This window comes from Ursus arctos, unplaced genomic scaffold (assembly GCF_023065955.2).
Source record: "Ursus arctos isolate Adak ecotype North America unplaced genomic scaffold, UrsArc2.0 scaffold_5, whole genome shotgun sequence".
Classification (NCBI taxonomy): Eukaryota; Metazoa; Chordata; class Mammalia; order Carnivora; family Ursidae; genus Ursus; species Ursus arctos.
This window is the reverse complement of record NW_026623067.1, coordinates 55224690-55238101: the sequence shown is the minus strand read 5'-3', so window position 1 is coordinate 55238101 and position 13412 is coordinate 55224690. Positions and strand designations below refer to the sequence as shown.

Here is a 13412-nt window from a genome sequence, read left to right as displayed (position 1 = left end):
TCAGAATATTTAGACACAAGCACTTGGAAATGATCACTGGCCCCGTGACGTTCACATTAAGCCCCTGTGTACCTGCCACCCAAGCCTCTGTTTGCTGACATGTGTTTTGGTCAATGAGTATCTTAAGAGATGTGATGCTTTCACCAACAGTTTTTCCATGCTTTCTCTCCGTGTTTTACTGACTGCAATGATACAAGAAGAAATGGATGACACACAAAGAATGGCCTTCACCAGTACATTTATAACTGTAGTCTCACTCCAAAAATACACGAAACCATTTCAAGTAAAAATATTCATCTCATAATACACCAGAAGAGGGAGCTAAATATATTCACCTCACTTTTCTCAAACTGCAAAATACATCTAAAGGATAGTCTATATGAAACTATCTACAGGTGTGACCTTTTCATTAGCCACCAACACGTAACTTTTTCAACACTTAAGGTTCATTACTGTGCACTCTTATCTAGGAATTGTTCATATAATTTCAGAAAGATTAAATATTGAATTTTGTTTCAGTGAGATTTTAGTGGTACGATTCAAGGCATTTATTATGTTAAGATTTCGAAGGAAGCCCATCTTCCTAATACTAAAAGTCAGCACAGAAAAAGAGATTCATGATACAAAAGTCAACCTCAGAGAATGAAGTATGATTTGTATCACTTTACAAACCCTAAACCCTAAGTCTAAGAGCCTTCTACACTGCAGTATGCCCCGGCAGAGACAGACACATGTGACCTTGCCACCTAACTCAACTGGCCATTCAGGTCCCCAGGATAAAAGGAGAAGAGCTAGATGAGGGAAGAAAATCCCACAGCAGCACTGTCCACTAGAACTTTCTGTGATGACAGAAAAGCTCTGTTTGCTGTGCTATCCAAAAAAGCAGTGACTAGCCAACTAGCCACATGTGGCTACAGAGCACCTGAAATGTAGCCATGCAGCCAAGCAAAGGAATTTTCTTTTATTGATTTAAACTGAAATAGCTATATGCGCTAGTGGCCACAGTATTATAGAGCACAGTCCTACAGCCTGAGCGAGGACAGATTCTGTCAAGAGCAAACGAAAGAGCTGGCTCCGTGCTACCAAGACCCCTCCATAAAGCCATCCAAGGGGACAGAGCTTCCGGACATCAGGCTCATCGGCATCTGAGCTCAGGACATGCAAAGTCTGTCACAGCTTCCCGGGTGACTCTGTCCAGCTGCAACATCACCGGAACACAGTATGGACTTCATAAAGGAGGGACAGACACTCCAACTAACTTTCTAGATAGTCACGATGCAGGGAGCTGAGTGGGAACGCCGTCTCCCCTGTGTTCCCCATCCCCGCCTGAGCCTATGGAGCACCTGGACAACTTGCTGGGAAGACAGATTCCCAGGGATGACCACAAACCCCCAGAATCGGAAAATCCAGGAATGGAGCTAGTCATCCATTCTGGGTTAGTACTAAGTTTTAGGACATGCTATTATGATAAGCAAATTCAGGTGGGTAACCCCCTGAAAAAAAAAAAAAACCAGCAATGACATCCCCATCCCCCCATGTCTAAATGTCATAATGGGAATATATTTGAAAAGCACTGAAAATAAAAATGTCTTGCAAGTTTCATGTAGTCTATTTCACTAAAAGCATTGTAAAATAAGAAAGGATCAACTGCAAATGAAAGAGCATACCACTGCATTTCCTCTGATAAACTATAAACTACTTCCTTTTGCCTCAGAAGATGATCAGCTCACAAAAATGTCCTCCCCCATAAATGCCTTCTACAAGTGAGCAAGCTGATATGTATCATCCTATCCGCATATGTGACAGAAGAAAACAAGGGCAGAGAAATATTAATTAGAATTCACTGTAGTGTCTCCCCTTAGCCTTCTCAAACTTACAGGTCTTACTTAGCACACGCCAAGATACAAAAAGCTAAAGATTAACTAGTAAATACACAGTCCCACATGGCCACGCAAAAATCATCCAACTACCATGCCCTGTTCCTCTGTCCCCGTCCCCAGAAATTACTCAGACCTTTTTTTTTTTTTAACTAAAAAAAAAAAATCTTTAAAGTTGGCAACTGAAAATAGTATTACTTAATAAAGGGTTATCTCCTTCCAGAATCTTATCAACACCATCATTTCTGCAGGCAAATTCGAAAGTTAAATTAACTGATAATTAAAGATTTCACCTAATTGCGATTGAAATATGCACCCAGCAGTTGTTTTATGACTGGGTTGGCAAATACTACACAGAAAAGGGTTTCCATCTCTCTGTTTGTTCCCTTTGGCTTGAAGAAGAAAAAAGAAAAAAAGTAAAACCTTCTTTCTTTAGTCCTTTCAATGTCTCTGTGGCAAAAAAATGGTAGTTTACCTTCAGTATCCTGAGCTACAAAATACCACATTATTTCACTCAAAAACGGTTACATCAAGGGGCACCTGGGTGGCTCAGTCAGTTAAGTGTCCCATTCTTGATCTCAGGATTGTGAGATTGAGCCCCACCTCAGGCTCCGCACTGGGCATGGAGCCTACTTGGGATTCATTCTCTCTCTCTCTCTAAAAAAACAAATAAACTGTTACATCTAGTGTTGGAAAAGCACTGTGACAGCCATCAGGTCCCTACAGCAACAGCGGAACTTCTCTCACAGAGCACACGAGAATACGAAGAAGACAGCCAGATGTACTTACAGAGGGTACAGGTACTCTTCTTGTAATAGGTCTAGTGAATTTCCCACTGAGTTTTTAATATTGATAAAAGCTGTATTACTCAAATGTCTGGATCATTACAGCTGACTAAGGTTTTGCAATGGGAGTTTTTTAAGAAGAAAAGTTTTATAAGGAGAGACCTTATTTTTTAAATAACAATTCGGGGATTTTCTATTCTCTAGTATAAAATCTGTGATTCAATACATTTCCCCTTTCAAATATTTAAACACAGGGAATATGAAGCCCTACCCAAGAAGTCTTTAAAGTTCACATTTTCTACTTCAGGCAACAGGATCAATCAACATCAAAAGCCTAAAAAGTATTCTAAAGCAAAATATTAATTATTTCAACAATCCTAAAATCAACTATTCCTCTAATTTTATTAAGTACACAAGGCCAATAATTTCCTATTCCATTACATCCCATTTTAAGAAATTCCGAAAGGAAATTACAATTGCTAGGCACTACCAAATTTGGCAAGTTGTTCTTTGAAAGGTCCATGATAAAGCACCCATATCATATACTTCAATAAACTAAAACAGTGGAATTAAAAAAAAAATACAGGATATACAGATCATATATGGTGGCTATCAAAGAAAACACAAAATGACACAGTATGTTCCCCATGAAGTTTATATATAAATTCTTACTGGGTTTCATCTTTCAGACAAATTTTTATACCTGAACGAGGAATGCTTTTTGGCTGAAGCCTGCTATAGCCAGTGTGAATGCCTGAAGAGCCAAGTCCACTCTTCAGAACCTGGATGAATACACAGATTTGCCTACTACAGTCCAACACCAGTTTCTGTTCCTTTTTTTAAGTATTTATTTATTTGAAAGAAGAGGGAGAGGGAGAAGAGGAGGGACACAGGGAGAGGGAGAAGGAGAGAAGCAGACTCCCCACTGAGCCCAGAGCCCGACAAGGGGCTCCACGCAAGGCCTGTTCCCACCACCCTGAGATCATGACCTGAGCTGAAATCAAGAGTTGGACGCTTAACTGAATGAGCCACCCGGGCGCCCCTGTCCAACATCAGTTTTTTACTTAGTGGGATCCGTTTTCATAAAAAGACATCAGTATCACTTAAGGAGAAAGAAGGCAAGAAAGAACAGCAGAAGGGTCAAGAAGTGGTGAAGCCAAGACATATATTGTTTCAAAAGAGGAAGCAGTCTTCAACACTGATAGGAACACCAATGAATCAATGAATTAGGTGTTCCTGGTTGCAGAAAGAATTTTTGATGACACATCAGATGCTGCGTTTTCCATTAGTTCTATTTTTCTACCTTAACCCTGGCGACAACCAATCACATGGAACAGGAGAGAGCCTTCTCTCCAAACTCAGACCCTTCCCAAACCACGAACACGGACAGGCCTGAACAGTCCTGGGGCACCAGTGGTGTGTGGGAGACAGCGGCATTCCTCACATTAAACGGTGCCAACACCGCTACAAAGTGCAAGATGAAACCAGCACACAGCTGCACCTTTTGGAGGCAGTCCCCATAAAAAAAGATATTTCAGAGTCAGTGCCTGGCAGAGACGAATGGAAAGTTTAAGCTGAAATTCTGGACTCCAGAGACGGCCCGAGCCAAGTATCTCATTACCGATGGAAGTAGCTTGGAAGTACATGAAAAATTGCCACTTACCTTTTAAAATGTCATACAAATACACAGAAAAGAAAGCATATATGCAAGGCGTGGGTCAGTATTAAATCAAGATGTTTGTTGATGAACTGTTGCTGAATCAAAACTTTCTGTCCGAAACAACCTCTCTCATTATTTCAAATGAAAAACGTACATTCTGGTGGGCAAAAATCTAACAGATCCCAATACTTGTCTGAAATAAACTGTATAAGCACATTCATACCTATGTCCATAATGGTTAATATCCTGACAGTTACACATCTTAAGCTCTCCTGGCAAAACCCCAACAAATACTGGCTAAGGACGGTATGGCTAAAAAACTAAAACAAAGCCAAAAACCAGGATGGGTTCCTTCACTTTGGGACACACCTGTTCAATCAGCAGTAGGTGCAATTATTAAAAGCACACACTTACAGCCAAAGAGACCTGGGATTTACTCTTGGTTTTGCTACTTACTGAGTGTACTCTTGGACATGTTAATTAACTTGAACCTCAGTTTCTTCATCTGCAAAATGGGAATAATTATGAATGCAATAGGGATTAAATGAATAATACAGATAAACATGGTAGGCATAGTGTCCAGTACGTAGAATGCACAAACTAATGGGTAGCTGTTATGAATTTACAATTATTTATGTAACCTTTTTCAGTATTATAGATTTTTAATTGTAATAGCAAATTTTAAGACCAGAAAGTACTATAATGGAGACCGAAGGAGTTTTCAGTACACTTTTTTAGACATTGTTTGTTTATTTATTTGAGAGAGAGAGCAGGAGCCAGTGGGGGGGTGGGGAGGAACAAAGGGAGAGGGAGAAGCAGACTCCCACAGAGCAGGAACCCTATGCAGGGCTCCATCCTGGGATCATACTTGATCAGAAGGCAGCTGCTTAACTGACTGAACCACCCAGGCGTCCCTCAATACATTTTTTAAGGTGGCACGCTTAGAGGGTGCACATTTCCATCTTGCCTTTCATTGTAACATATAAACACAATTATCTTTTCAGAAGTCATACCTAAAATACCACATTATTTTCAATATATTGCACTTTTTCCCTATAAAAACTAATCTATTTGAGTTATACTAGTTTTCTGAATGTGAAAGAAAAATGAAGTTGGAATGATACTGAATTTGGTGGAAACAAGTACTTTTTTTGAGAAGGGAGGAGAAAAAATATGGGGAAAAAAACGGAGTAGAGTCCCTGTGGAAATAAATCTTCAGCCGTAACTACATTATGTTCAGAGATAACTAGTCAGAGGGAATTAAAAGACATGTCAACAGATTTAAATAGGAAGTTTGCAAATCTTTTCAGTCACCCTAAACTAATTAGTCTTTAATATCTTTATCTTCTCCCACTTATCCCTTCTGCTTCACAGCTTAGGAACAAATGAAAGGGATCTGAGATCTCTGCCCATTTCGTTTTATTTCTAGACCACAGCCTAGTATAGGAAACAAACAGCGGGCAAAGATCTTATTAAGCATAAGCAGACATTACAGCTGTGCTTTGGATGGCCTCAGCTAGAACCTCAGAGTTGAAAGATCACTGACGGGCGAGACTATACTTCACCTTCGACAGGCTAGACTAATTAATTGTGATTGTTACTGCCCCAACTGGAGTCTGATTTAAAGATCACAATTTACAGTGTACAGCAAAAAATTAAAATGCTGAGCAGGAGGTAAGTGAGGAAGAAAGAGACTCCCCTTTTTGCACCCCACAAAATAACTTATAGGTGAGTCCCTGGGACTTAGGGGGCTAGCGATTTATAAGGGAAGTGGGTCTTTTGGTCTGTTGGCTTAGAAAGATTTCATGTGAAACGTGACTGAAAAGCCCCAAAAGGGAAGGAAAGAAGAGAAAAATCATGGGACACAGCACAGCGGGTGCCTGACCGTTTGTCGAATGAATACCGACCGCTGCACATCAGTTAGGAGCCACACCCCCACACTAAGACATGCTTTCAGTTTTTATTCCTAGCAGTCCAAAGATTACCGTCCCCTTGTTACCCCGACTCAAAAGGCGAGGAAGTTGAGCCTTATGGAAGTTAGTCATTGCGTCAAGGTCGCAAAGCTTGTGAACAGTGTCCTGAAGTTTGGCTTGTACCTGTTCTTCTCCCCCTGAGCCGACAAGTTCCAGTAAGGAAAGAAACCTGTGAGAAGTCTGCCAGAATTTCCTCCGGTCTCCCTAGTTTAAAGGGAAACTATGACAATGGTGTTGTGTAACACACAAATATTTGATGCTCCATCCCACCAGCGAGCAGCCAGGGTGCTCTCCGGAGGCTCAAGTGCAGCTACCTGGTAACGTTAGCTCCTGCACTTCCCCCAAGTACAAGGCAGCACCTAGTCCCTTACCACCAAATGGACTCTAGGACACAAACTGAGGGCCTCAGAGGGGAGGGGGGTGGGGACTGGGATAGGCCGGTGACGGGTAGTAAGGAGGGCACGTATTGCATGGTGCGCTGGGTGTTATACGCAACTGATGAATCATGGAGCATTGCATCAAAAACCAGGGATGTACCGTATGGTGACTAACATAACAAAATAAAAAATTATTATTAAAAAAAAATCTTTTTCCATGCAGATCATTAACACCATAAAGAGAAAGCAATGAGAACCCCTTCAGGAACAAGAGGGAGGCAGGGGCTCCCAGGAACCCGCAGAGGCACTCGCTTCTCTCCCACTGGTCTCTGATAACACATTTCACAAACATATAAAAATATCATGTTAAAAATGCTTCAGAGTAATAAACAGGGTCTTCCAATGTAACCCAAGAAGCCCCTAGCTCTCGAGAATTAAAGATCCACTGGATTGGGAAGGCACAGAAGTGAGACAGAAACTGGAGACACGTGACTGGTGCCATGGGAGCATCTGGATCTCGGCTGGCCCCTCACTACGTGACTGACAGCAGGACGCTGAAGGACCCAGGAGCAAGTGCCAGAAGAGGGAGGGACTGCTAAAGAGGCAGATTCGCCCACCTGGGCGGACCCGGCTTCTTCACAAAGCCTGGATGGAAATCAGAAAAGAACTACCAGATTCCATTCTAGTAACTAGAGAGAGAGCTGGGCTTTTTCACTGACATTTTAAAACATACCCCAAAGTTGACGGAATTGTACAGTGAATGCCCATATATTCTCATCCTAGATTCTACAAGCCCCGTTTATCCGTTTCGTCCATCAATCCATCTTACTTTTGGTGACGTATTTCAAAGTAGGCTGTAGAAATCGGTTGCTGTGGACTGAACTGCTTCATGCACACCACCCCCCCCCCAGTCCCTACGATGAAGCTTTAACTTCCATTATGACAGTACGTGGAGACAGGATTTTTGAGAGGTAATTAAGTTTAACTGAGGTCATGAGGATGGGGCCATCACGATGGAATGAGTGTCCTTCTAAGACTCTAGAAAACTTTCCATTTCTCTCTCTGCCACGTGAGTGCAGGAACAGAGGGCGACTTTGTGTAAGCCAGGGAAGAGCCCTCACTAGAACCCAACCTTGCTGGCTCCTGGACCTCAGACGTCTGGCCACGTGAACTGGGATGAACAAATAAATGCCCCCTGTTTAAGCCACTCCGCCTATGGTATTTTGTCATAGCAGCCCAAGGCGACCAAAACGTCAATACACTACACGTAAAGAAAGCAAAGGAACTGCGAGTCTAGAAAAAAAATCAATGTCAAGTACAATTCTACGGGGACTTAGCAAACACCTTCTGAGCATCAGCATATTCACAAGGGCAGTGCTTTCTAAACTTTACTGTGCATATTAATAACCTGATTGGGATCTGGGGCGGCCAGAAGATTCTGCACATCCAGCAAGCGCCTAGGTGAGGCCCATGTTGCTGGTCCCGGGAACACACTTTGAGTAGCAAGGACTGAGGCTGAGCCCACCAGTCACAGAAGGAAAACCCAGATCACCGTGGGGGAGAGAATCCCAACAGTTAACCGGCATACTTCACACTTGTTCCCGAAATGCCCTGAGCTTCAGGGGCTGGTCTTACACCAGATCCCAGAAGCCCAATATCTAAGCACGTGTCGTGCAGATGGCGAGACTGACTCGGAGGGTCTAGCTATCAAATCGAATCAGCTCTGATATCATACCTAGTTAGAACCCGAAAGAGAGAGATGAGCAGCGGAGGCCCTCACCTCTGTGCACCTGTGTACGGCTGGGTGCGGGGAGAGGGGTCACGTGGGCCACAACTCGTTAAGTTGTTAAGTTCAGGCTGATGATTGGCACCCAGTTCCCCTGACATCCACAACAAAGCTCTTCCGCACTGGCCATATTCAAGAGGACACAGCTGTTTACACTGTGCTAGGAGAGGAACAGAATATATTACTACTACCCCCACTGCAAGGACTGCCACTACTACCACCGGCACGACGACACTGCTGCTTCTACTACTGCTACTTTTCACGTATTAAATGCTTGGTACTGGAAACCGTGCTCAGTGCTTCCTGTGCCTCATCTCATTTCACCCGTGCAACCTTGTGAAATATTCTAATTATCCCCATTTTACAGATAAAAAAAAAATGTGGCTAAGAAGAGTTAAGCATATTAGCCCAAGTCCTGCCAGCAGTAAGTGGGAAAGGAATGGTCTTATAGAACAGACCGACTTCCAAGCCAGCAGTAATCACTCCATGAATCTCAGGTGCCTCCTGAGGCAGATGCACCCCAGGACTCCACCCGGGGGGTCACAAAGCCAGGAGACGAGGGTAAAGATCGAAAAGCACTTGGCAAGAAGAGACGCCCCCCCAACCCAGTAACAACCCTTAGTGACAAGAGGTACACCGGGCCAGCTTCTCCCCATCACCTCTGCTTTATCAGGACTGAACCCCTGCTAGTCCACTCAGCCAGGCTAAATATTTTGAGGGCAGCATTTATTAAATATTTTCTCATAAGGCTAAACTAAGCACATTCTTCCCCAAGGATGTAATGGGTTTTATTCAGCTAAATATAGTTGGCTAGCTTATCACTTTTAGCAAGGTACAAATGGACTATTCTAGTTAATCATCAGGTGGAGAAAGAGCCCAGGAAATAATTGACAAATGCATGTATGTTGTAACTTCTATTACAAAGGATTCCAAAATGAAATCTTCGTAAGATACACTTAATAGGCATATGAAAGGAGTTAAAGTGCTCATGATCAGAGAGAGAAAATGAAAAGGATGACCTGTCTACGGGATTGGGAAGAAAAAGAAAATAAAGCAAAAAAAGGCAAGGGGCCAGAAAATAATGAAGAGAAAATTCCCCATCAGAGACTGCAGAAAAATTACATAAGAAAATGAGTAGTCAGACCTTTTTTTCAACGAAAAACATTAAAAAAAAAGTCACTGGTATGTGAAACTAAACTATCCATTTACAATAAAGAAATTGTTAGCAACTGCCAGCAATTTTAAGATAAAAGTACACACAACCCTTAATAATTGTGTGAGGAATCAGAATAAAAAAATAAAAATGAAGCAAAATGCTTTCACTACCTCAGACAAACGTGATTAATTCTGGGGGGCTATTAAGTTTCCCTATCTCACAATATACTATAATTACTGGTGAAATGAGCAAGAGATTATTCACCTTTCAGCTACAGAAATTCATGCACTTATACCGGTTGCAATTTTCCTTTTAAGGATAACAATTTTAGAAGGGTCAATTTAGGCAGCAGTTGGACCCTATCATTAAATTCTCAAAAAAGCCAGGGTAATACATAGTACTATGCCATAGACGCTTATTTTTGCCAGACCCATCTACCTTGTTTTAAATATACAGAAGGCCCTACAGATAGAACAAAAGCAAAATATAAAATACATATCAATTACAGAAAGAAGTCTGACCATATTCCCACAAAGATTCTCAGAAATAAGCTTAAAAACAACAACAACATACAGATGAGTGATCTCTTTGGAGTGGGCGTATTTTCTCATTGAATAAAAGTCAGCAGGGGAAAAGTGGCTATGTCAAACAGGCTAGAGTAAACCGGTCAAAGAAGAGGAGTGAAGTCAAAAATTAAGGTGGACCCAGCAACAGAACTATTCAATCAGTAATTTGAACCAACACCTGAGATTCTTGACAGTCCTCTGCGTCAGTCTGAAGATGTCACGCTGCTAGAACTTCCCCCGGGTAAGCAGGGATGTCAGGACAATGTGGGTCACCTGTTACGGAAATGCTGTGATGCTGTTCATGGAGAAGTGCCCCCGGGGGACGCCCTCACTGACCGCTGGGCAGCGGGCCTCTCTGCATTCCAGTCTCCGAGCCACCTCGTCCTAGCAAAGGTGACAGCCTGTGCTCTGCCCCTCTCCTGCACCACTTCTGCCTTCGGCTGATAGTGAAGCGATAGGGCCTGAACCACGGGAGGGAGTTTTGTACATTTTGTTCTATCAGATTAGGCCTCAGTAACTTTATGAATTATGAGCTGTCAACTTCTTTTTCATCTGCTATAGAATACGCTTCTTAGAAATCAGGACTATAAATAAAACAACAGATGTTTTTTGCTGGCTTCAACAGGAGCTTGGGTCATTTTTTTTTTAAAAGGGGCTAGAAGTTAAGTGAATTAATCCAAAAGAATGTACTAGGTTTCCCCCTGTTGGTCACTTTTTGCATTATTCCACTGAAGTCACAGATTCATTTTACTCCAAAAAACACTTTTTGGGGCCATTGTATGTAACCTCCAGAAGAAACTAGAAAGGGCTTTATAACACAGTGCATTCTTTCTGTGACTTCTATTTGAAACAAAACAAAACAAAACAAAACTATTAAATGCCTTACTTATGCTTGTTACTGGATGACACCAAAAACAATCGAAAAGCCACTGTTCAGCGGCAGACAAGAGGTGAGGACATGAGTTCTGGATGGCTCTGTCGGTGACAGGTTGGGAACTTTGAGGAAAACATTTAATACCTCTGGGCCTTCCCCTGAATATCAGTGATGTGATAAGGTTTAGCTAAATAATTCTAAAATAACTTCTAGTTCTTAAAATCGTAATTGGAAAATAAAAGTCGAGGAAATCACAGGGTCACCATAAAACCACTGAGTGACATTTCAACATGAATTACTTTAAAAATAACCCTATTCTCTTTAGCCATTATGTTGTTACACTGCATAGCTGACAAAAATCACAGGAAGGCACCCAGGAGAGGGCTGGCCAAAAAAAGTTACTTCAAATTGGGGGGGGGGGGAATCATTTGAATGAATTAAAAGAAAGCAAAAATGGCAAAATTTAATCATATTTCATTGGGCTACCTTAACCTATAATTTCTGACAAGGGGTGGGGAAACTTTTTGAGGTCATCTTTTCATGTGAGATACAAACTTTCACTTTGTCAGCACGAACACATTCAAAAAAACCAAAACATTTCTCCAATTTCTGTCTGTATGTGGCTCTAACAGAAGACAACTTACTGCATGTCCTTGCATGGATTCTGAAGTCATGACAGCTACAAATCAGAGAATGCAATCTCTACTCAGTTTCTACAGATCATGATTTGGAGGAATGGGGGTGGAGATCAAGAAATTGAGAGCAACATAAAAGTCAGGCCAAGGGAAGGAAGGAGGGAGAGCGGAGGGTGAGCAGTCACTGGCCTAGATACTGCTCGAATCGGCTGGCTTACTTCCATGAGTCATGCTACCAGCCTTGTAAAGGACATCGGTCTTATTCTGTGTGTCGGAAAGACTGAGAGGTTAGGTGACTCCAACAAGATCACTCGATCAGGGTCAGACAGAGCAGACACCAACAACCCGCGTCGTCTGAATCCAAGGGCCCTGCTCTTTCCACTTCACCTTCGATTTTTCCTACGGGTAGTTACTTCTCCTGTTCTCCTTCTCCTGAGTTTCCAAATTAAGTTGCTTGTAAATGCAGCCCCTTTTAACATTTTGATATTTCTGACCAACACATGCTGGGCTCTAAGAGACAGGAGGGAAGGTCCGTGCAAAAGTGGCTCACGATCTATGCAGTCAGTTGAGTACAAATGTCTGTGATTGAACAGGTAAAGGGGTTAATGATACTCAGAGGAAAGTGCTCTGTTCCCCAAAATCTAGATCTTTGTAAGTTTATCCACTTCCTTCTGAGAGGACTTGGCCTTCAGTCTTTCAGAAAATGATACATTCTCAAACATGTGGTAGTAAGAAACAATCCCAAACCAAACAAGATCCGAATACACCAAGGGCTTCCCATCACATCTGAGGCTCTCGTTACCAATATGCTAATAATAATGGGTAACACTTACCATGCACTTAGTACGCGCCAGGTACTGCGCTAAGTTGCTTTAATGAAATTATCCCATCATGGGGCAGGTTCTACCCATACAGTTCATCTCCATTTTACAGAGGGGAACTGAGGCTCAGAGATGGTGGGTGATTTGTCCAGGCTCACACAGCAGTCAGAGCCAGGACTTAACTGACAGAGGTGATCTAGTTTAGACGTAAAGGTTCCTCCCCTCCAAGGGATCCTTATTTACCAATGGAGTGGTATCTCACTGAGTTCCTTTAGGGCATACAGTTTCATCTTTTTTGGGTACAGGCCAGTCCACTACTCTGGCAGCTGGAACTGCCTAGAGCCAGACAAAGTTAGAAAAAGAAGAGTTTTCTAGGTCAAGAGCAGATGTGGAAAGTAGAGAGCTCAAGAATAGCGGCTCTGTTCCTTGACTAGCCCATTTCTCTAGTTACGGTCTTTTTCCAATTCTCTAACATTCTACAGGATGTTGGGCATATCTGATCTATGCCTGCTAAGTGAGGGCAGAACTTGCCAGTCGTGGTGACAACCCACCCTCTCAAATCCTTGAAAACCACAGTGTGATACCAACCACTTCCATGGTCCTGTGTTCTACCAGATGATCATTCATTTTGGAAGAAACTACACAGATATACATGAAAAGAAACCCACCATAATTAACGGAAACGGTCACCAAGTAGAATGTATACCAGAAATTCAGAGATAGAATGACTTTTAATACTCTGTAATGATGGGGTCCAGATATAAGCCATACATGTAATTGAAAATTTTCTAGTAGCCGCATTACTAGTAAAAATAAACAGGAGAAAATGTAATCTTTCATTTAACCCTATTTATCCAAAATATGATCATTTCAACATATAATCAATATAGACGTTACTAATG

The 13412-nt window shown here is 42.1% G+C and overlaps 1 protein-coding gene across 3 annotated transcripts in view; it reads right to left on the bottom strand.

Moving 5' to 3' along the window:
• PIK3R1 (phosphoinositide-3-kinase regulatory subunit 1) overlaps nt 1-13412 on the bottom strand; it is an 82525-nt gene that overhangs the window by 27701 nt on the left and 41412 nt on the right. The window lies entirely within an intron of this gene.